This window comes from Mustela erminea, chromosome 17 (assembly GCF_009829155.1).
Source record: "Mustela erminea isolate mMusErm1 chromosome 17, mMusErm1.Pri, whole genome shotgun sequence".
NCBI classification, from domain to species: domain Eukaryota; kingdom Metazoa; phylum Chordata; class Mammalia; order Carnivora; family Mustelidae; genus Mustela; species Mustela erminea.
The window spans coordinates 23,042,528-23,067,543 of NC_045630.1; the positions used below are offsets into that span (position 1 = coordinate 23,042,528).

General features: G+C 44.0%; 1 protein-coding gene across 4 annotated transcripts in view; it reads right to left on the reverse strand.

Moving 5' to 3' along the window:
- The window catches only part of FAM163A (family with sequence similarity 163 member A), a 76,967-nt gene that overhangs the window by 13,626 nt on the left and 38,325 nt on the right, over nucleotides 1–25,016 (reverse strand). Inside the window, exon 2 of one of the 4 annotated variants that reach the window (XM_032318763.1) lies at nucleotides 23,752–24,068. The exons of the other annotated variants lie outside the window; for them this stretch is intronic. The gene's annotated coding sequence lies outside the window, so the exon portion shown is untranslated. The remainder of the gene's footprint in view (nucleotides 1–23,751; nucleotides 24,069–25,016) is intronic. 4 annotated transcript variants of the gene reach the window in all.

Below are 25,016 nucleotides of genomic sequence, written 5' to 3' on the forward strand. Positions count from 1 at the left end.
AGCTCTGATGGGGGAAGTCTCTGTATGCAGTGTGCCAGCCCAACACACAGCCTTCCCTTCTGGGCTCATCTGCTGTGGACAGTGGGAAGAGCACTAAGAAAGGAGTACCAAAATTTGGCAGTTCTATCTTCTACACTCCCCTGGATGACTTTGGACAATTAAGAGATTCATCTGCAAATGACACACCTTTCCTTACATGGTAAAGATGATGGGAAGGGGAATGTTATTTTGTTATTTTTAATTATACTGTCTTCTAGGGAGAGTGGGTGTGGTTCCAAGGACTCGGGCTCCCTGCGGTCCTCTGTCCCACCAACAGAAGAGATAGCCTTTCATTCTCACTTGGCCCATCACGAGTTGACCATGCCAGGGTTTGGGAGTAGATCTGGTCAGAGCTGGACCACTCGATACAACAGAATGAGCAGAGTTATTCAGGTGCATGGTAGCAGGTGGATAGAGAGGGTGGGATAAGGAAGAAAGGGGATCCAGAGGAAGGAACTGGCTGAGGTTGGTGGGGCTCAGTTGAGTTTTTTGGCCCATTAAAAATCCCAGCAGTTAGTGAGTGCAAACAGCTTTTAAGATCTGGGGGGTCTCTATGGTTTTTGTGTTGTCCTCTCAGACTGCCGGTAACATGGAATGATCTTTTTCTCATTTGTGGCAATCAGATGAAGGGGCTGAGCTCAGAACGGGGTGCACATTGGTGGACGCAGGTGACACAATAAGGACTAATTCAGCAGATGGGGATTTGAGCAGTACTTATCTAGATCCTTAGAACACATGACCCCAGATTCTGTAAGAGTTATGCCTTGGGGAACTCTTGTGAAAATAGCTTGTCATTCCTCTTCCATTCTGGTCCTGACCTGCCTCTCAGATACAATGCATCCCTAAGATCCCTGATCATGGCCTTGACTAGCATTTCCACTGAGACCTTTGTGTCTCAACATGATACTCATGGGAAACCTATGTCATTCCCCTCACTTATTCTTTGCCTACTAGTCATTTAGCACAGAGCCTGGCATTGAGCCCCACCTTGGGAACACAAATGTGATGGGACTGAGCACCCTCAAGAAGCTCACAGAGGGTAGGTGAGTAGTAAATAATAGAGAACATGGTCTCTGGACCCTCGGATAGAAGTCCTGGGGCCATCTGCAGTCCTTATCAGAGCCTGTAAACTCCCTGGAGCAGGCTGAGCTTCTTGTTCAGAGCTTGGGGTTAGCAGTAAATGTTTGCCACAGATATCTAGCAAAGATGGGGGTCCTGCTTGTCTCAGCCCAGGGCCAACCCAATGGTGTCACCTGCATCTTTGATGGCTCTCGCAGAGGTGAGGCTGAGCCTACCTCTTCCCTGTCTGGGGAGGCCCAAAGATGGACCCCTCTGCATGGTCCCTCAGTTAAAACTGCGCTGGTCCCGAAGAGCAGTGGGCACAGACGGGGTCCCACCTGTCCCAGCTCACAGCCTTCCCTGAGCTCACCTCCGGCAAACCCCAAATGCGCTCATAGTCTGTAGACACAATGAGCTTAATTTAGTTATGTGTCATTTTTGGTGGGCGGAGGCTATTTTGTACAGGGGATCCTTGTCTCTGCAGCTCTTAGACTCAGGGTCCCTGATCGTGGATCTGCCCTCTCTGCTTCAGAGAGACCAGAGCAGAGGTCAATACACTTGTTAAGGCTGTGATTCACCCCGCACTTGGCTTTGTTTCCCTTGCTGCCTTTTCAAATAATGTCCATTATCGCTTACAGAACTTTCCTGTGTTTCATCTTGTCTAATCTCCAGGCATGGCCATTTTTTATTTCTTTTCCAGAAAACATGAAGTTCGGGAAAGCCATCCACACAGCTAATTCGGGGTGAGGGGGAATGCCCTGTCTGCATTGTTCTCCCACGAATGGTGGTTCCTGTGGGAACACACATAGTGGCCCATCCCTGTGCCCCTCCAGCTCCTCTCCCTCCCCAACCCCCACATTCAATGCTCTTTCCCAGCCTGACCATTTACAGGAGGGAAGGCAGCACCATCGCCTGTGTTGTGGGAAGGGACTGGCTTTTCCTTTCCATGAGGTTCATTGTTCTGCACCATGGGCTTGGATTTCTCTCCAACTGTATTTGATGTCTACTGTTGTTTGGAAGGTGTTCCGAGATCCCCAGGCAGCAGGCCTCCAGCCTGATGATGGCTAAGCAGGGTTGTTAGGAAAGGGAGACACATCATTGGGGTTTGGGTCTCCTCTCTAGCAAGGTGTCAGCAGGCTGGAAGAGAGCCCAATAAGAACACAGACCATAAAGAAGAAATCAAACTCTCACTATTTGCAGATGATATGATACTTCATGTGGAAAACCCAAAAGACTCCACTCCAAAACTCTAGAACTCATATAGGAATTCAGTGAAGTGTCAGGATATAAAATCAATGCACAGAAATCAGTTGCATTTCTATACACCAACAGCAAGACAGAAGAAAGAGAAATTAAGGAGTCAATCCCATTTACAACTGCTCCCCAAACCATAAGATACCAAGGATTATACCTAACCAAGGAGGCAAAGAATCTGTACTCAGAAAACTATAAAGTACTCAAGAAAGAAACTGAGGAAGACACAAAGAAATGGAAAATGTTCCATGCTCATAAATTGGAAGAACAAATATTGTGAAAATGTCTACGCTACCTAAAGCAATCTACACATTTAATGCAATCCCTACCAAAATACCATCAAACTTTTTCAAAGAAATGGAATAAATAATCCTAAAATTTATATGGAACCAGAAAAGACCCCGAATAGCCAGAGGAATGTTGAAAAAGAAAGCCAAAGTTGATGGCATCACAATTCCAGACTTCAAGCTCTATTACAAAGCTGTCATCATCAAGACAGTATGGTACTGGCACAAAAATAGACACATAGATCAATGGAACAGAATAGAGAGCCCAAAAATAGACCTTCAACTCTATGGTCAACTCATCTTCGACAAAGCAGGAAAGAACATCCAGTGGAAAAAAGACAGTCTCTTCAGCAAATGGTGTTGGGAAGATTCGACAGCCACCTGCAGAAAAATGAAACTGGACCATTTCCTTATACGACACACAAATATAGACTCAAAATGGATGAAAGACTTCAATGTGAGACAGGAATCCATCAAAATCCTGGAGGAGAACACAGGCAGCAACCTCTTTGACCTCAGCCACAGCAACTTCTTTCTAGAAACATCGCCAAAGGCAAGAGAAGCAAAGGCAAAAATGAACTATTGGGACTTTATCAAGATCAAAAGCTTTTGCACAGCAAAGGAAACAGTCAACAAAACCAAAGGACAACTGACAGAATGGGAGAAGATATTTGCAAAAGACATATCAGATAAAGGGCTAGTATCCAAAATCTCTAAAGAACCTATCAAACTCAACACCCAAAGAACAAATTATCCAATCAAGAAATGGGCAGAAGGCATGAACAGACATTTCTGCAAAGAAGACATCCAAACAGCCAACAGACACATGAGAAAGTGTTCCACATCACTTGGCATCAGGGAAATCCAAATGAAAACCACAAAAAGATACCACCTCACACCAGTCAGAATGGCTAAAATTAACAAGTCAGGAAATGACAGATGTTGGCAAGGATGTGGAGAAAGGGGAACCCTCCTACACTGTTGGTGGGAATGTAAGCTGGTACAGCCACTCTGGAAAACAGCATGGAGGTTCCTCAAAATGTTGAAAATAGAACTGCCCTATGACCCAGCAATTGCACTACTGGGTATTTACCCTAAAGATACAAATGTAGTGATCCGAAGGGGCACGTTCACCCCAATGTTTATAGCAGCAATGTCCACAATAGCCAAACTATGGAAAGAACCTAGATGTCCATCAACAGATGAATGGATAAAGAAGATGTGGTGTATATATACAATGGAATACTATGCAGCCATCAAAAGAAATGAAATCTTGCCGTTTACAATGATGTGGATGGAACTAGAGGGTATTATGCTGAGCTAAATAAGTCAGTCCGAGAAAGACAAATATTATATGATCTTCCTGAAATGAGGAATTTGAGAGGCAGGGCGGGAGGTCGTGGGAGGTAGGGAGGGAAAAAAATGAAACAAGATGGGATCGGGAGGGAGACAAACCATAAGAGACTCATAATCTCATGAAACAAACTGGCAGTTGCTGGGGGCTGGGGAAGTAGGGATAGGGTGGCTGGATGATGGACACTGGGGAGGGTATGTGCTATGGTGACTGCTGTGAAATGTGTAAGTCTGATAATTCACAGACCTGTACCCTTGGGGCAAATAATACATCGTATGTTAATAAAAATAATTTAAAAAATAAAATAAAATAAGGTGGGGAAAAAAAAAGAACACAGGCCATGCTAGGGAAGGGGAGCTCAGTTTTTGAGGCCAGGTGGTGTTAGGAGGGCATAGCATTGGGAGAGAGCTAGCCTGTACAGGGCTAGTCCAGACCGAGATGTCAAAGCAGGGGAAGAGGAATTAGAAGCCTTGCTCAAGGCTTCCCAAGGGGGTCAGGAGTTGAAGTAGGGATAAGATTATACCAAAGGAAATTTAGACCAAATCCCAGATAATTCTCACAGGACATAAGCAAGTGTAACAGATGGGAAAACTGTGGCTGTGGGCTCACGTCTCACAGGGAGGCTTAGAAGCATTACAAAGCAGGTCGCTCTCCTGCCCTCCTGTCCAGAGGACCAGGCCTCTTTCTACACCAGTCGAGTCTGATGGGGCCAGACTGAGGGCAGGAGGACGGTGGGGACTGGAACAAGGCAGCTTCTGGGTTTAGGGACCTTAAAAAAGGCAGCAGAATGTGTTCAGAATATTTCATCATTTCAGAAAAAACATTCTAAAATGGGCAAGAGAGGCCCAAGGAGGAGCATTCTAAAACGGGCAAAACATTCTAAAACGGGCATGAGAGCCCAGGCCTTTGCTGGGGTGCTGGGTTGTGACATTCTATGGGAACCACGGGAGCCAAAACCAAGGGCTTCAGCAAGGGCTCCAGGCAGAACCCCATGGGCAAGCCCAGCCCAGACACAGCAGGATTGGGGAGAGGCCCGGCAGAATCTGCACAGAAGGCATGCGAGTGGATCAGAACAAAACCATCCCCTCAGCCACACAGACTGGAGCTCTGCCTCCCAACTGCCCGGACTTAGTGAGCAAAAATGGGGAGTTCACGTCCAGACGCATCTCAAGTCCACGGCACACCACAATATATATGGTTCCTGCTCCACGTTCGGGGTCTAGTACTTCTCAACCAATGTTTTGGGTGTCTTTGTGAAGGACCAAGCTAAACTCCTTTAGAAATTGACCTGCTAAAAAAAAAAAAAAAAAGAAATGGACCTACTTAACAATTAGGGTCGATACTGCAGAGAAACAAAAACTAAGGGAACAGCAGCTGTATCTCAATGGTATTTCTGTCTGATTGACATACTCAGACTTCTCTGGTACTGGTGGTCTTGTGATGGTTCTTTCAGCTGAATCTTTATCCCTCTGCATCTCATAGATGGGGTTGGGGAGGCTTTTGTAGATTCTATGCAGCAGCTCCTAACTCTTCCCCCAGAAATAGAGGTGAAGGACAGGAGCCCCATTTCATCCACAGGAACCGAAGGGCTGAGGGAGGGGTGGGGTGGGGTGGGGACCGCACGTGGCCGCCTGACCTATCAGGGGAGCCTCCAGAACAGAACGACCCAGATCAGCCAGAAAACAGGTTAGGAAGATTAGGAAGAGCACAGTTAGGGTGCCTGGGTGGCTCAGTGGGTTAAGCCTCTGCCTTTGGCTCAGGTCATGATCTCAGGGTCTTGGGATTGAGTCCCGCATCAGGCTCTTTGCTTGGCAGGGAGCCTGCTTCCTCCTCTCTCTCTGCCTGCCTCTCTGTATACTTGTGATCTCTGTCTGTCAAATAAATAAATAAAATCTTTAAAAAAAAGAGTACATTTACTCTTCTTTTGCATATCAGGAAAACATGTGAAGGTAGAACGTTCATAGGCTCTCTCCTCCTCTGCTTTCTGCTAAATTGTGTCTACAAGCTCATCTCCTGGAGTGGGCAGATTTGGGGTAAAAGAGAGGCTGGGAGATCCCATGTTGTTTGAATTTATGTGACGTAAAAAGGTCAGAGTGCTGACCTGAATACACTTGGACAATGAGAGAAGAGGAGGAGAAAATCTAAGAGCCAGCATGAGAGGCATTTGAAATGCATTCTGGAAGGACAGAGAAAAGAGGAGGTTCAAGACAGTTGCCATGTGCCTGAGTTACTGGGAAAGGTGGAGACAGGGAGAGATGATATTTGAAAGTTTTTGAAATATTACGAATATAGTTTCTCCCATTGGGATCTTCCCAAAACATGCAATCAAGATTTAAATTGCTTTCCAAATGTGGTGGGATTTTTTGCATAGAGGATTGGAATTTCCTGAGATAAGACTCCTTGAAGGGACTGAGACTATGGAGTAGCTTCTTTTCTTTTACAGGTGATTCATAAAGGTAGACGACTTGACTAAAGAAAAATAATCAGGAGTAACTTAGTTCAATCCGTGTCACTTTGAGGAAAGTCAAAAAGCATTTACGAACTTCCAAAATTTTAAGTTTGTGCATGTGTATGTGTGTGTGCATGCACATGTGTGTGTGTGTGTGTGTGTGTGTATGCGTGTGTGCACGTGCTTGCTTCTGGAGTGGCTGTATGGAGATTTCCTTAGTATCAGAGAACTCTGTGACTTCTGAGAATTTAAGGATGACGTATAAAAAGACTGTAAAAGAGGAATGGGATGGCTGGATAGATAGATTAGAAGACAACAGCTCTAGGGACGCCTGGGTGGCTCAGTTGGTTAAGCAGCCGTCTTCGGCTCAGGTCATGATCCCAGGGTCCTGGGATGGAGTCCCACATCGGGCTCCTTGCTCAGCAGGGAGCCTGCTTCTCCTTCTGCTTCTGCCTGCCTCTCTGTCTGCCTGTACTCGCTCTCTCTCTCTCCCTCTGTCTCTGACAAATAAATAAAATCTTAAAAAAAAAAAAGACTTTAAAAAAGAAGACAGCAGCTCTAAAAATAAAAATAAAAATAGAAAGGAAGAAAGAAAGGGAGAAGGGAAGGAAGGAGGGGGAAGTGAGACTCCTGTCTTGGGACCTACAAGTAGAGGAATGAAGAATCATTAAATTTAAATCATCTATGCATGGTCAAGACAAGATGTCATTTCCACAAGCAAAAATTAGCCAGGCAGAGGGAAGAAAGTAAAAAGACATAAAGAAGTCAGGGATTTGGTAGAAACATGAATGATAAATAGCACCTTAAAACGTTCCCAGGAGGAGCCCCTCTGGGAGGAGCCGACTGTCCCCACTGACAGGTGGCCAAGGCAACAGCACACATCTGGGTCTCTGACTTTTTTTTAACCCCCAAAGGGGATGTTTTAAAAAGCTCTCCTTCTATGTGCATGATCACTTCTTAATTTCACACATTTTCCTACTTGTTATTTTGTGCTTTTTAAAATCAATTTCTTAGAGGGGCACCTGGGTGGCTCAGTAGGTTGAGCCTCTGCCTTCAGCTTGGGTCATGATCTCAGGGTCCGGGGATTGAGTCCCACATCAGGCTCTCTGCTCCATGGGGAGCCTGCTTCTCTCTCTCTTTCTCTGCCTGTCTCTCTGCCTACTTGTGATCTCTGTCTGTCAAATAAGTAAATAAAATCTTCAAAAAAAATCGATTTCTTTGAAAATTTACCAATTAGGCATACTAACACTTATGGTGTCATAAGTACTATAAATATTTGTCCTACAATGGACTCCTTTTCTACGCAAGCATTTAAAGTTTTTAGGGAGCTAAATCTATTATTACTTTTTCTTTCTTACCTTGTCTAGGAAGTTTTCTTGCACACAAGTTTATGTCAGGGATTTCTCATTTTTAAAATATAATTCTTCATCCAGTGTGAAGGATGAAGGTTTCAGTTTCAGTACTTTTTTTTTTTTAGACAGAGAATCAATTCTGCCAGTTGAGCCCAATTTTCTTAAAACTAAATATTTTTTTAAAGATTTTTAAAATTTATTTAACAGACAGAGATCACAAGTAGGCAGAGAGAGAGAGAGGGGGAAGCAGGCTCCCTGCTGAGCAGAGAGCCCAATGTGGGGCTCGATTCCAGGACTCTGGGATCATGACCTGAACTGAAGGCAGAGGCTTTAACCCACTGAGCCACCCAGGCACTCCTTTCTTAGAACTAAATTATCATCTTTATGTACATAATTTATATACAGATCTATGTGTGAATCTGCTATTCAGTTCTACTGACCTATTTACCTACAATTATTAATAAGTCCTACTGTCTTTATTATGTTGCCTCATAATAAATTTTAATAGCTGGTAAGACTATCTTTTAGCCTTTTATTGAAAGGCAACATACAGAAAGTGGACAAGTCATAAAAAAGCATCATTGAACACACCAAGTAACTTGCACCCTTGGTCTCCCCTGGAACTCTGGCTTACGGGTCTCCTTGACCCCAGCAGAGCTCTGCTAGAGGGCATATGAATACAGACTTTCCCAAGGCCACTAGCTCCTTTGCTGCTGGCTCTTGGGCTATAGCTTCTCACATGATGGTTCAGGGCGTCAGAACAGGAAGTCAAGGTAGGGACTATGTCATGGCAGGACTATCATGAGAAAAGAAATGGGGGTACTGTTCTAGGCCTTTTCCACCAGTGGGGCACAGAATCAAGTCATCTGTAAATGAACAAAAGTGAAAAACTCCCAAAGTCTATACCCTCACTGTTTCTTATCAACAGCAGGAAGAGCTGGTCCATTCTCCTTTCGAGCTCCGCTATCCAGGCCAGTGAGATGGGGCGGATCTGGGACACAGTCCTCTTGAGAGGGTGAGGGGCCGTGGGCAAGCGCCAAGCCTGCTGCCTTTTTCTCCCTTACAGAGAGCTGCCAGGGGAGGACACCTGGCCCCAAATCAGAGCCACTCTGGGTAATACTGTAAAACTCCATGACTTCAGAGAAGGGATTGTTTTGTAGATAGGGGAATATTGTAGACAGGGGAATTTTTCTGGGTGATTCCGTGTTTCAGAAAATATTTTTCTTTCTTAATTTGAGTTTAGACTTAACTGTCTCTGAGAATGATGTGACCTTGGAAGCTATGTGGTATGAGTGTGTGTGTGCATGCACACGTCTGAACCAGCACAAACCCTCTGGAGAACTGTGGTAGGCATCTCTGCACATGGCATTGCCTGAGAGAGAGACAGAGAGAACCAGACATGGAGTGCCAAAACCCACCTCTGACTGCTCTGCCTGATGGAATTCAACACCAATGGGCTCAGACTCTGTGAAATAAACTGCTGACCCACTGTGTCCTTGCATTGCCATGGAGGGACAGAGAGATGGACCCTAAGGAACACACACGCCCTGTGAGTCAAGGACCGAAGAATGGTCCCCTCTGAGAAAGAGAGACAGAGGAGGAAGAAGGAAGAAATAACTTGCTTTTTCTCCCTTTAGATTACAATATTGGACTGGCCAGACTAAATATCCATTGAAATTTCCTCCTCCCTGCAGAAACCTCCCCTCTAATTACTACCAAATGCCCATCAAATCTGTTACACATTCAAGACCTGGGGTGGGGTGGTCAGAGGGATGAGCCAGGAATGGTGAGGGTGCATTTGTTCTCCCCCTGCACTGCTGCACGCAGGCTAATGTAGCAGAGGAGCATGGCATGAGACGGCCAGTGAGCCCAGAGTCCCAGGGGGGAGAGACACCAATGTGGAACAGCTGAGAAGGGCAGGGAGAGGAAGAGAAGGAGCGTACCATGAGGAGGTGCTGATGCTCGTGGCTGCCTTGTGACTGGATATAGCCAACTTCTGTATTTATTAAATTTTCTGGAGGAGGTGGATGGAGAGGGGAGAGGGAGAAAGACAACATTTGGGTAACAGATAAAAGAAGATGAACTGAAAGTTGCCTGTCTATAACTGTCATTTGTTCAAACAGGTTTACCCCCAACGGTCATTTATGATAGATTTATCTCTCTTCAAAAGACAGCGTTCTCAACATCTCAAGACAGACAGCAGGGCATATGAGGTCCTTCATGCTCTGCTAGATGCTGGGACAGAAAAATCCCCAAATCTGGGACCTGGGCCTTCCATGTGATCATGTAGAGACTCAGGGTCCTCCCATGTAGTGAGTCTGCTTGTAGCCATCCAGACAGAGGAAGAGTGGGCGATCACTGCAGGAAGGGTTTGGTGGGCCAGACTGTGAAGGGGAGCACTCACTCCCACTCACATGCCGTTGACAGGCCATGCCCAACCACAGAGGAGGCTGGGAGACATAAAGACACTACACACCCAGGAGGAAGGAGGAGGAGCACAGTCCCTAAATCCTGGTCCACCCTTATTTCTTGGCATTATCTCTTTGCACTTTTGCTCCAATAATACCAAAAATGTATGTCATTTCCTAGGTAAGCCACTCTCTCTCCTATCTCTCCATCCTTATACAGACTATTACACTTCCTAAACCACCCTCTCCACCCTAGTTGGCAAATTTCTATAACTCCTCTAGGAATCAGCTCAAGAACCCCCTCCTTGACTCCTCTAGGAAGAGGTAAACCCTTCTTATTCTCTACCTTATGGAAACCTCCTATGCAGCACTGGCATAATTTATAATTCATAATTTATCATTGTTTTTAATCATCAAAAAATCTGCCTCGTTTGCAAAATTGCCAGCCCAGGTTCAAGCAGGAATGATCTTTTTATCTCTGTATCTGCTTCGCAGAGTGCCTGAAACAAAGAAGACTCAGTAAAACAGTCACTGATTGAATGAATGAATGAATGAATGAATTATATACATGGAGATATTCCCCCTCAATTTCTTTTTTTCTTCAGGTTAAACCTTCTCATTTCCTTCTGCTTTTCCCCAGGTGGCATAACTGCCAGGTTTTCCACCATCCTTGTCTCCATCTTCAGAATGAGCTCCAATATATCTCCACCCATCAGATGTGGAGGCAAGGATCTGAACAGGATGCTCTGGGTTGAACTGATTGGCGCTGATTCACTGAACTGACTTTGCCCCTTTGCTTGATAAATCCACAGCAGGTGAAGGACCAGGTCTCAGCTATGGCCATAGACCCTTTTTTCTTCTTGGAATCCTTTCCCCCAGCCACACACCTCTACTATTTCACCCAGGAATCATCCACTCTAATAGAATATTTTAAAGACCTTAGAGGAGGGATGTTAAGTTTAGATGTGTAAGGTATTGCTGGGTTATGTGAGACTCTGAAAATTATGCCCAATGCTTCTCTGTCCTTAGATGGGCACGGTCACTTTGCAGCAGATTTTCTTTCCTAGTGGGAGAATCACTTGAGTAGCCTTTTTTTTTTGCCACAGAAATATACATGACTGGTGTGGTAGGTGGAGCACAACATCTTTCCCATCCTCCTACTTGCCTGTCTTAGGCCAAAGCCAGAATGCTAAATGTGACATTTTCCAGACTCCCTTGTATCTAGGGTTCTGGACATGATGTAAGTGTAGCCAATCAGATGTACTTGCATGAGATTTGGGAAGTGGAAGTAAAGCAGAAACTGCTTTTCTGCTGGCTGATGGTAAGTGAGGTTATTAGACATGGAATTTTCTGGATTATCAGAGTCTCAGTGTCTCTCAAAAGGCAGGGCGAGTGGCATCTATTTTTGCAGTGGTGGATCCAGCAGGATCTGTGTGGCTCAGAAGCCAACAGTTGTGGTGGCAGCTTCCTGATCTCTGGAATACAGCTAAGGCCATGAGCAGCTATGGCCAGCAGCCACGGTCTCAGCTTTATGAACACTCCACTTCCTGACATGATCCTATCATCCCAGGACTCATCTGAAGGGACTCAGCCTAGATCCTGCCCTTTGGATCTCCCAATGATTTGTAAGCACCTAATCCCCTGTATTAAATACACCCCCTCGAAACAGCTGAAATGAAATCAACAAAAATAAAGACAACTAGAAAAAGGAAAAAAATTTTTTCAATATGTAGAGTGACTTCTGTTTTTTGCAACCTGACCAAATGAATAGGCATCCACTGACCTCCAGGAAAGGTAACCCAAGCCTTTTGTAGTTTGATGAAAAGTGTATCACTTTTCTTGAGGCCAGAGCTGAAAATTTAGGGTATGAATTTGCAAAAGGATACCAAGATTCTTCTTAGAGGACAGAAACCAAGACTTTATCTCCTTCTGCCCAAGATGTGAAGTTACAGAATCCTGTGGAGTGGCCCTCACCAAGGTCTGCTGGAAGTAAAGAACTACAGGAGTGGAGGCAGAGGATTGGGGGGGCAGGGCGTATCTGTGAAGGATTCAGGCTTAACACAAAGGCGTAACAGTTGTGGAGAGATGACATGTCACCTGGCTTGGGCCAGAAGCTTCTCCTTCTCTAGTTGCCTTAGCATATAGTAAGGGAATTTGGGGGACAATGATTTATGGGAACCAAGATATTTAACTTGAGACCATGTCCTATTCACCACATCTGCAGGGAGGACTTAGCCACAGCAGTGGACATACACGTCCACGGACAACATAGAGCTAACATTCAATAGTCTGTCATGTAGTATCAATTAGTGCAAGACGACTCAGCAGGATTTCTCGTTTCCTTCTTGGTTTTGTATCTAAAAACAGGAGTAGCCTCCTCTGGGTTAACTAAGACCCTTAAGGGTTGGGGAAAGAAGGTAAGAGAGGTCTCGAGAGGAAGATATGGAGCTTTCAGCCAACAAGAACATTTGAAGGTTGAGTAATTAATTAGAGAATAAAGAGTTAGGAACTCACTTGTACCCCAAACTGGCGAGGTGAAAATTTAGTGAAAAATTAGTTACAAAGAAGAAAAACCTAACTACATTCAAAATTCAAACTTACAGGGGCGCCTGGGTGGCTCAGTGGGTTAAGCCGCTGCCTTCGGCTCAGGTCATGATCTCGGAGTCCTGGGATCGAGCCCCACATCGGGCTCTCTGCTCAGCAGGGAGCCTGCTTCCTCCTCTCTCTCTGCCTGCCTCTCTGCCTGCTTGTGATCTCTGTCTATCAAATAAATAAATAAAATTAAAAAAAAAAAAAAAAATTCAAACTTACATATGAAAGAACTCAGAATAAAAATAGACGAAAAGGTAAATAATAAATTGGGAAATTAGCTACAAAAAATATGAGAGCATAGTTTGATGATAAAGGAATATATTAAGACCAAATAGGTAAATGGGCAAAGTGCAGAAATGGATGGTTATACAGGATGAAGTAAATTAAAAACCATATGTAGAAATATACAATCTTACTAATAGTCAAAGAAGTACAAATTTAGACATACTTCTTCCTTCTACCAAATTAGGGGAAATTATAATATCTGGTGCTGATTAGACTGGGGTTTAATACTCTATATCGCTGGATGAAAATTTTGTAGAACTCTGTGGGAAAATATGTGGCAATATTTATTTTAGGAATATACATAACAAAGGCTTCGAGTTTTAAACAGCTGAGCAAAAGTCTGTATTTATCTTTCCTATCTCCCAACATCTCATTGAAATAGTAGAGACATATGAAAACATAACCTTAACAGCAGCACTAGGAAACCAGGATGGTGTACCTCCAATTAGGAATTTCTGGATGAGTTGAAGCTGAGGGGAGCAGATTGATGGTGAACCCCAACAACCTATGACCCCCTAACAGAGGGCAAAGAGGACATCCAAACCAAGTGGTTTTCCTACCAGAGTTCTGGCAAATCCCTCTATCAGATGCATTGGACCTTGGGAAAGAAGATGGCCTTGGGCATCAAACTTAGGCCTTCAGACAAACTAACTGAGCCAACCCCTCCCCCTACTGCCTGAGTTAATGACGTGGGCATTTGCCTGTGGGATAAAGCTCAAGTTTAAGGCTCTCTGAAGGAGGAATTTCACTACAGGAATTCCCCAGAACAGACACTAAAGTTACATAAACAAAGCTGTACCCTAATGATCAGGATGGATGGACAGTCCCCAAACCCAAAAGTCAATTAAATTATTGTTCATCTTCCTAGTAATCAGGAAATATATGTTGAAACAATAATGAAGTAGCACTATTTGCCCATCTGATTGGCTAAAATGTGAAAGACCAGTGTTGTTGAAGGTGGGGGTTACGGGTCTTTGCATGCACTTGTTGGTGGGTATAAACCAGCAGAGCCAATCTGAGGGCAATTTGATAATATGTGCCCAAATTTGAAAGGTACAAACAGTTTGCCCCAGCCAATTCTACTTCTAAAGAGTCCATCCCATAGCTATACACATGTGCACAGAATACGGGTACAAGAACATTCCTTGTAGTATTATTTGTAACTGCAAAAACTTGATAAAGAGCCATCGGTAGAGCAAAAGTTAAATGAATTAAAGTTCTCCCATGGAGTTGAGGTAGAGTAAGATTCTATTTGCATTAAAAGTTGGTGTATGAGGGCACCTGGGTGGCTCAGTCAGTTAAGTATCTGCCTTCCACTCAGGTCATGATCCCAGCGTCCTGGGACCAAGCCCCAAGTCAGGCTCCCTGCTCAGTGGAGAGTCTGCTTCTCCCTCTGCCCCTCTCCCTGCTCATGTTCTCTCTCTCCCGCTTGCTCACTCTCTCTCTCAAATAAATAAATAAAATCTTTTTTTAAACGTTGGCATATGAGATTAACACCTAAAAGTGTTCATATTGTTTGACCCAACATTCCAGTTTCTGGAAATATATCCAAAAGGAAATGATCCAAAATAAGGGAAAAGCTAGAAACAGAGAAAAAGTTAACTTGTAGTATTATTTATAATTGAGGGGAAAAAATGGAAATGCTAAATATCTAGTGACAAGGAAGTTATTTGCTTATGGATAACACTCAATGAAACATTGTATAGTTACCAAGTTATAATTACGAACATGTTATACTAACATGGGGAAACATTTAAGAGGACAAATTTGGTCATAAACTCATGTAAAATATGATCACAATCAGGCAAAACATAGAATATAAATGAATAAAAGAATGCACTATATGGTACTGGGCTGGGGAGGAAGTGATGTGCAAAGATTGTAGATAATTTTTCCCTTTATTTTCATCACTTTCTGTAATGCTGTTTTATAATAAAGTCTTATAAATTCTTTGTTGTTCTACAAATCCTCCTTAGATTATTTTTTTAAAGATTTATTTATTTGAGAGAGAAAGCTCGAGCACAGTGAAAGGGGGAGAAAGGGAGAAGCAGACTCCCTGCTGAGCAAGGATTCCCAATGTGGGACTTGACCCTGGGATCATGACTGGAGCTGAAGGCAAATGCTTAACTAACTGAGCCACCCAGGTGTCTCTAAATAAATTTTTACTTGTTTTTCAGTAATTCTAGTCACTCTGATGACCCTCTCCCATGCCCTGTTCCTACCACCTCTCATGCGCTTGCTTCTGTTGGAAGTTACAGGATGATGTCTGTGGTTACATGTTTCCATGCAGAGTCTGTGGTAAGAAGCCCAGGCCTTGGAGCTAAAAGACCCAGGTTCAGTTCCTGGTCAGTGGAACTTTAGATAAGTCACACGGCCTTGCTGAATTCGCACTTTCCATTTCCTTATGGCAGTACTTTTCCTACCTACGATGTTGCACCATTGTGTAAATGTCCCCCTTTAGCATTTCTTTGTTACCCTGAGTAATATCTTCATGGAATATCTGTCTGAATTCCTTTCCAGACATAAACTCCTTTGATGCAGGGACCTGTCTTATCTATCTTAAAACTCCCACAGCATCTAGCAAAGGGCTCTGTACATCATGGGTACTCGTATTTGTTAAATCAAAGTCTCACATATAGGCATTGTAAACCATATAAGCCCTTCACAAAAGCAAGAGAATGTTGTTTTTTAATTAAATTTTTTGCAAAATATGCTTTTTATTACAAAGTATTCAATTTTTCTCTTTTTTAAAAAAGATTTTATTTATTTATTTGATAGGCAGAGATCACAAGTAGGCAGAGAGGCAGGCAGAGAGAGAAAGGTGGAAGCAGGCTCCCTGCTGAGCAGAGAGGCTGATGTGGGCCTTGATCCCAGGACCCTGAGCCAAAGGCAGAGGCTTTAACCCACTGAGCCACCCAGGTGCCCCTCAATTTTTTTTAATTTAAAATTTTTCTCACCCATTTCTCCTACCTACTCCCCATCACCCATCTCTGGCAACTACTAATGTGTTTTCCATATCTACACTTTTGTTTTAGAAGGTTCATTTGTTTGTTAAGATTTCGCGTATTAGACAGATCATACAGTATTTGCCTTTCTCTGTCTTATTTCACTTAGCATCATACCCTCAAGGTCCATGTTGTTGCAAATGACCAGATTTCACTTTTTTATATTTTTATATATTTATGTATCTAAATAGTATTTCCTTAAATATGTACATCACAATTTCTTCACGCATTCATTCTTCAATGGACAATTAGGTTGTTTCCATATCTTGGCTATTGTAAATATGCTGCAGTGAACATGGTAGTGCCAATATCTTTTCAAGTAAGTGTTTTCATTTTCATCAGATAAACACCCAAAAGTAAATTGCTGGATCATATGGTATTTCTTTTCTTTTAAGATTTTATTTTGTTTGTTTGACAGAAATCACAAGTAGGCAGAGAGGCAGACAGAGAGAAAGGGGGAAGCAGACTCCCTACTGAGCAGAGAGCCTGACGTGGGGCTTGATCCTAGGACTCTGAGATCATGACTTGAGCTGAAGGCAGAGACTTAACCCACTGAGCCACCCAGGTGCCCCCTTTAATCTATCTTGAGTTAATTTTTGTGTATAATATAACATCGTGGTCCTGTTTCATTCTTTTGTATACAGCTCTCCAGTTTTCCCAAAACAATTTATTGAAGAGATTCTTTTGCCCCTATTGTGTATCTTGACTCTTTTGTCATATATTAATTGACTATATGTGTGGGTTTATTTCTGGACTCTCTATTCTGTTCCATGGATCTATGTGTCCAGGCTTATTCTAATGTCATACTGTTAAAATTTCTATAGTTTTGTAATATAGTTTGAAATCAGAAGCATAATGCCTCCAGTTTTGTCTTCTTTCTCAAGGTTGCTTGAACTATGCAAGGTCTTCTGTTCCATACAAATTTTAGGATCATTTGTTCTATTCCTATGAAAAATCCCATTGATATTTTGATAGGGGTTGCACTGAATCTGTATATTGTTTTGGGTAGTATGAATATTTTAACAATACTAACTCTTCCAATTCATGACCATGGAGTATCTTTCCGTTTGTTTGTGTCCTCTTCAATTTCTTTCATTCATGTCTGGTGGTTTCAAATATTCAGGTCTTCCACCTCCTTGGTTAAACTTGTTCCTAAGTATTTTATTCTCTTAAATGCTATTGTAAATGAGATTGTCTTCTTAAGTTCTCTTTGTGATAGCTCACTACTAGCATATTGATTTTTCTGTATTGATTTTGTATCCTGAAAATTTACTGAATTTATTTATTAGTTCTAACAGTTTTTTGATGAGTTCTTTATGGTTCATGTATATATAATACCATGTCATCTGCAAATGGTGATGGTTTTACTTCTTCCTTCCCAATTTGTATGACTTTTATTTCTTTTTCTTGCCTAATTGCTCTGGCTAGAACTTCCAATATGATGTTGAATCAAAGTGGCAAAAGTAGACATCCTTGTCTTGTTCCTGATCTTCGAAAAAAAGCCTTCAGCTTTTCACATGAGTATGATGTTACATGTGTGCTTTTCATATATGGTCCTTATTATGTTGAAGTAGTTACCTCTATTCCTGCATTATTGATGGTTTTATCACAAATGGATGCTGAATTTTGTCTAATGCCTCTTCTGCACTTACTGAGATGATCCTATGACTTTTATTTTCTTTTTTTAATAGATGTATCAAATTGACTGGTATGCAGAAAACTGTTGAAAATCTTTGCATCACTGGAATAAATTCCACTTGATTATGGCATATGATCTTTTAATTGTTTTTGTTGAATTTGCATTGCTAATATTTTGTTGGGAATTTTTACAACTGTGTTCACCAGGGATATCAGCCTATAATTTTTTTTTTCATGGCATCCTTGTCTGGTTTTGTTATCAGGATAATCTGTCCCATAAAATGAGTTGGGAAAAGCTCTCTCCTCTTCTTTTTTTGCAAGTTTGAAAGAAATTGGTCTTAAGTCTTCTTTGAATGTTTGATAAAATTTACTGGAAAAGTTTCTGGCCCTAGACATTTATTTTGGGGGGGAAATTTTGATTACTGACTCAATCTCCTCATAATAAGCAGTCTGTTCAGATTTTCAATTCCATCATGATTCAGTCTTAGCAGATTGTAGGTGTCTAGGAATTTATCCATTTCTTGTTGGCTGTCCAATTTGTTGGTATATAAATGCATGATGAGCCTTCTAATTTTTAGTTTAGTTTAGTTTATAGACTCTTGGAATTTTGCAAATAAAGCATAAGCAGCTTTTTTTTTAAGGTTTTAATTATGTTATCACTAACAAAGTGGTTACAGTAATGTACATAATATATGTAGGGCTTTGAATATCTCCTGTCATTGGAGAATACGGAGAATGGACCATTCCTAGAGAGGGGCCAGTGAGACTTACAAACAATTAGGTGAGCAATGGTTGGAGAAATCAGTCTTGTTGAGTCTGCCTAAAGATGTTGGATAAAGAATGGGAGGAGAGGCTATGATAACTTCTAATATTTGAAGACCTGTCACTTGAAAGAAGGGTTTGTTTTATTCTATATTTCTGTTCCTTAAAACTGTGTGACTCCATGCTTCCTTCTTCATGATAGTCCTTTTCCACCACTGCCTCCACCTCTCTCAAGTTCCACTTCCTCTATAAAACCTTCCCAAGGCAGGGCCTGTTGTCCCCTCCTTCAAGCTGCCAGCGCCTATCACACTGTGTTCTTTTTTAAAAATATTATCTCTTTGGCGTGCCCAGGTGGCTCAGTGGGTTAAGCCTCTGCCTGCGGCTCAGGTCATGATCTCAGGGTCCTAGGATTGAGTCCTGCATCGGGCTCTCTGCTCAGTGGGGGGCCTGCTTTCTCCTCTCTCTCTGCCTGCCTCTCTGCCTACTTGTGATCACTCTTCTCCCTCTGTCATATAAATGAAAAAAATCTTTAAAAAAATATATATCTTTGTATCTCATCCACTGGAGTCTGAGTGCCTGAGGGCAGGAGCTAGAACACAATTTTGCATTTCAGCACCTAATACAGAATAGACATTCCATGCATATTTACATGAATAAATTACAAGAATAAATGAGTTAAGGGTCATGTTTCAAATGGTTTGTCTCTTTCCTACCTATCTCTCCTTCTTTCCATCTTTTCTGTATGCTGCTGTATTTACCTTTTGAAATCATTCTTTGGGCATGTCCCTTCCCTCTAAAACACCCTGGGGTTCACCATCACCCACCACATAAAACACAGTCTCATCAGCTCATCCCTCCAAAATGTGGTCCCAGTCCTACCATTCCATCATTACTCCCTACCTTCCAAAATATGAGTATTTATCTCAAGCCAGACTGGTCTATTTGTGGACCCTGGCAGTCAGATGCACCAGGTTCAAGTCCAGTATGTGCCATTTATTGGTGTGCAATCTTGGGCAGGGCTCTTAACCATATCTGAGTCTGAAAAATGGGCATGATGACATGACTTTATTATTAAATGACTTTACCTTTCTCCCTGGATGGTTCTGTGGACCAACTAAAATAGTGTGACAATACTTTGAAATTTAAATCACCTTGCAAATATATTGAGTTTTTAGTCACTGACAGTCTCATCCAGGATGCTCTTTGTCATTCTCTTTTAAGGAACACCTCCAGGCAAACTTACTCCTAGTTGGATGATAAGATTCAGGACCTAACAATGTGTTAAAATGAAAAAGAAAGAGAAAGATGAAAGAGGATTGTAGAAGAGAAGAGAGAACCTGATCTCCTCTCCTGGGAACACACTGGAAGATTCTCAGATGAAGTAACCAAAAATTTTCATGCAGTTAAAGAAAAATTGATGTCATGACCAACCAGAGCCATCTTTGTTTGGGCTTACAGAAGGGAGTCTGGGACCGTCACGTCCACAAGGAGACCATGTCGCCTGCATTGGCATGGGCCTAGAGGCTGGTGGCTGATGTGTGCTAACTGAGGAGGCTGTCTTAAGGGACAGGGGAGGATAGCAAGGGCTGTGCCCTGCACTCAGGGCCCAGTGAGGGGCAGTTCCTTGTTCCAGATGTGTATAAGCACCAGATAAGTGAAGTGAGCTAGAGGGTCAAGCCTTGCTTGAGAACAGTCACAAAGCCAGAAAGCACTTGTTTGCAGAATTGAACATTTTACTTTTGGAGATGTTGCTCCTTCCAAAAGCTCCAATTCCACAATTATATATTCTTATGCAGCGTCATACCTGAAACGTAGCATGCGTCAATTCCTTTGAATCTTGCAAGATCCTTGGGGTGTAGGTTTTATTTTTCCCTCTCCAGGGATGGTGAAACTGAGGCTCAGCAATTAACATTACGTGTCCAGGGGTGGCTGGGTGACTCAGTGGGTTAAGCCGCTGTCTTCGGCTCAGGTTGTGATCTCAGGGTCCTGGGATGGAGTCCTGCATGGGCTCTCTGCTCAGCAGGGAGCCTGCTTCCCCCTCTCTCTCCGCCTGCCTCTCTGCCTATTTGTGATCTCTGTCAAATAAATAAATAAAATCTCTAAAAAATAAATAAAATTACTTGTCCAAACCCATACAACCTGTCAGAGGCAGGGCTGGCATCTCTCCCCAAGTGCACAGGCACCAAAGCCCACACGCCCTACATAGATTTTATATGGGCTCAGCCCACTGGAGTTCGGTAAGGATCCTCCCAGGCTTTGGCATGTACCAGAAGGCCATAGGGCCAGTGGATGAGCAGGTCTGGGCCAGAGTAGGTTTTCCTTATGAGGTTTATGTCAAGGAAGCCCCCCTGGGAGAAGGGAAATGGGCTCTGAAAGGTTAACCAGTGCAGTCTGGCAGTCACCGTCTTCTTTAAAAACCAGAGGACTATCACTTGGATAGTCCAAATATAGGAACAGGTGAGTGGGCCGTGGGAAAGGAGGAGGATTATTCACTTTCAAAATGGCTCCCTTCTTGTTTCCCTTGACTGAAGAAGAATCCCTTTTCTCCTTGACTGGTCGGAGGCTGGAGGAGCAACGAAACAGGGGCAGAAGGGTTTGAGCCTGAAGGTCAAACCTGCTGCTCTTCACACACTGAGAGGAGTGGTCAGGTGGCGGTTGGCAAAATTACCTTTTCGGAGAGAACCCTGAGGAAACATGATCGCTCCTATCTGTGTAGCATTTTACAACTTACAAAGCCAACCTATTACGTCATCGTCCCCAGAATCTCTGAGCTGGAGGACACACTGGCCCTGCTCATCGGGAAGTTCAGTTTCCATGCAGACCCCAGACCCCACCCAGACCAAAAAATCAAAATATTTGCAGGTGGGAAGCCCCAGGGTTAAATGCCCCCCACAGGGCTCCCCAGGGGTCACTGGATTTGGGCACCACAGCTCTCAGCTAGGCCAACGGCCACCGCCTCCCATGGTCTGTGGATGCGGCCCCGCCTTGGGCTCCTTGTAGGGTTACCATCCTCAATCCTTCCCCACCGGGTCCCTTCTTCACTCTACCACCAGACTCAGCTCCCTGAAACACACCTGATCGGGTCCCTCCCTGACTCCGTCCCGCTGCCTGCCGCCTGGTACTCCAGGGTAGCTGTGGAGGGGCATGTCTAGACCCTGCTGTCAACCTCCAGCCCCCTCCTCATGCAAAGCTGCTCTGTGGAGGGGTTCCCAATTTCACCCCAGGCCTGTAGCAGGTGCTGTGTATCCTCTATTAGCACCACTCTCGGTGTTGTGCGCTTTTCAATTACAGACCCACGTAACCACACAAGAGTGAAGGGGAGGGGGCCTTCGGGGCAGGGTATGTGTCTTGCTCATTTCCCTATCCCTCCTGCTTGGTCAGGGACCAGCATAAGGTACGGGCTCTATAAATACCAACGGAATGAGTGAACAAGTGAACGCGCGCACCGGCAGGTGCTGTGAGCTGTCATTGCTTGCTTTAGATCAAGCAGGTCACAAGAACATCTGTGTTTAGGGTGAGCTCTCCTTGCTCAAAGGGCTAACAGCACAGCCAAACAGTTTACTGTATTTACTGTAAATTAAGAGGAGCCTGGGGTGAAAGTTTAGGAACTAGAAGACAGCTTTGGGCTTGATATCACTGGTTCCATGGGCCACTTACGTTTTTTAAATTATCTCATTTAAAATCCTATTAATAATACTGCTTTGGTAAGTCAAAAGATGTCAGGGTTCGCCTAATGGGCTTATTCTAATCCACGATCCCACATCCCTGGTGCTGGGGGAGGCCTTGCTCCCCTTTCCTAACAGCAAGCCTGATGGGGGCGGGATGCAGACAGGGCCTGTCCCAGCCAGCTCGTCCCACCACGGGACCCTTCAGAGAGGGCCCTGAAACTCACACTAATGCGTAAGGACAAGGACAGAGATGCTGGGCCCAGAAATGCCAGGAACCTAATATGTCACAGATCACACTGGAAAGCTCCACATAGGGGGTCTGAAGACTGCATTTAAATCTTGGTTCTCCTTGTGACCTTGAGAATGTTATTCAATGTCTGAACTCAGATATTTTCCTTTGTAAACAGGGATAATACTTGTATCTTCCTTACTGGGCTGTCTTGAGGACTGAATGACCCAGTTATGTCAAGGGGCTTAGCAGGCGGTGGGGCGCTACACGCAGGTGGCTAGTGAGATGCGGCCCGGAGATCGCGCTTTGCTGCCCAGCCAAAGGCTTTGGTGGGGCAGCAGAAGAGCCCAGCCCTGCAGCTGAGCCCACATTCTAGCTCAGGCTCCTGCTCAAGTCTGCACTTCTCTCTGCCGATGACCCCTGGGGCCTGCGGCTGACCACAGTGGTGGGCCCTGTAGGGTCCTTCCTCTTTCGGGCTAATCAGAACACAGACCCTTCAACCAACTTGTACCTGGCTCTGGATCCACCCTGGGGAAACTGGGACCCCACTGCTGTCTGTCACTGCCACCCTCCTGAGGGGAAGAATCTAAGAAGGGCCTAGCTAAAGGAGAGGTGGGGGAGTGGGCAGGGGTGAGCCCATTTCAGGGTTAAGTTCCTGGTGGTTCTAGGAGCCTTCTGTTACATGACCATTTCGACTAAAACAACATGACATCTTTGTTTTTACTGCAACAAAGCAGTCCATGTTTTAAAAATGTGTACTGAGGAGTCCGTTTTTGGCAACGCGGGGCGGCGGAGGGGGGGCGGGGGGTATACCCAGAAGCATACATTAGCAAAGTGTATGTGCCTTTAACCTTCCCAGAAGGCAATCTGGCAACATGTACCGCTTGTAAAAATCAAGGGTCCAGCAACTCTACTTCACTTTTTTACCCCCAAAGAACTAATTATGGTTCTATGCAAACATCAAGTCAGTAATGTCCGCTGCAGCCGTGTATCTGGGGGACAGTCCAGAAGTGATCAGAATGCTGAACAGCAGGAGAAAGTCACATACATTAGGGAACATAGAGAATACCATAAAAAAAATTCACATAAATACTCCTCCGCCAGCAGGCTACAAACCAGTGTTACTGAAGGACACCCTTTAAATATGTTTTTGTAAAGAAAAACAAATGTGTGCACCTACAGTCTGGGGAGGGAGGAAAGTCTGGAATAATCTATAGTAAAATGTTAATAGTTTTTGTTTGTTTTAAGGAATGGGATTGGAGTTACTTCCCCATGTGCTTTTCAGTGTTTTCCGAGTTTTTAACCTTGAGCTCATACACACTTTAGACACCACGAAGAAATCACTGTTATGGGGAAAAACAAAAACAAACCTGGAGTCTGGGTTGGGGTACGTAAGGCATAGAGTCCCACGAGAGGCTTCGAATTCCCCAGCGCGTTCCACACGGCAGGCTGCGGAATGAAGACCCAGGGGATGCCTTTTTGAGCCCTGGCTGGATATTCTTTCATTTTACCCCAGGAAAACCTCTGCTTTGGAAGACGTGGGTATGGAGGAGAGAATGCGCTGCAGACTTGCACTCGGAGTTTAGAAACGCCTGTATTTATAGCCTGTGCAGTGACCTTTCTCGTCGACCGCAATTTATGGTTTCTTAATTGGTTTTCTTGAAACAAGCAGCAGTAAGTTATATCCCTGGCAAGGGAAGAACAAATCCCATCAGAGGCCAGGAGGGTGAGGGCTGGAGGGGGCGGCGGGTGAGGGGGTGGGGGGAGGGGATGTGGACAGTGGGGAGTGGAGGGGGGTGGTGGGAGAGGTTGGACCTGTTCTCTTCCCAACCTCCCTGACACACTGAATTACGGTGCCTTTAATTGATCTGGTGCATCACAGTGAGGAGATGGTGGAGAGGCTGGGTTCTAAGTGAATAATCTCTTGATGTTCTATATTTATTTGTCCTCCCGCAGTGACATCCGTGGCCAATTTCTAAGGATGGACAGCTTTTTTTTTCCACATTTGGGACCACCTGCCTGGTAGCCAGGCAACAGAAGAGTCCAGCTTACCTCAGAAAATTGAAAGGACAGGAATGGGGAGGATTCAAATCACTTGGTAAGTCAGTAAATAAAATCATCACAAGGCAGGAGCCGGAAAAGAATGGCCTAGAGCCCCAGCACTGGGCTTTTATGCACCCGTGATGGGTCTCAATTCTGGGCTATCTTCCACATGCAAGAAATGAGATGCCGGATCTTTTTTCTTTCTCTGGCACAAAACAGGAATTTGGCAGATGTTAGTCAATTTTTTTTCTAATTTTGTGTTTCGTATACGCAAGGTTTTTTGCCTTCCCCAGGTGATAAGCCCCTCAAAGGATGACACCAGGTGGTATTTTCTCTGCATCTGGGGATCCAGGGATTTGGGGCAATGCCGAACACAGAATAGGAAGGGAATTCTAGAAGGTTACACCAGAGGGACATCTTTGATGTGCCGGCACTGAGTTAACTGCAAATTTAGTTCACCCTCACAACAAATTCTATAATGCAGAATCATCTTCATTCTCAGATAAGACAAGGGTTTCTGAAAGATTGAAATAACTTGCTTGTGTCACCGCCCTAGGAAGCAACACAGCTAGGTCATAAAAAAGCAGGGTGG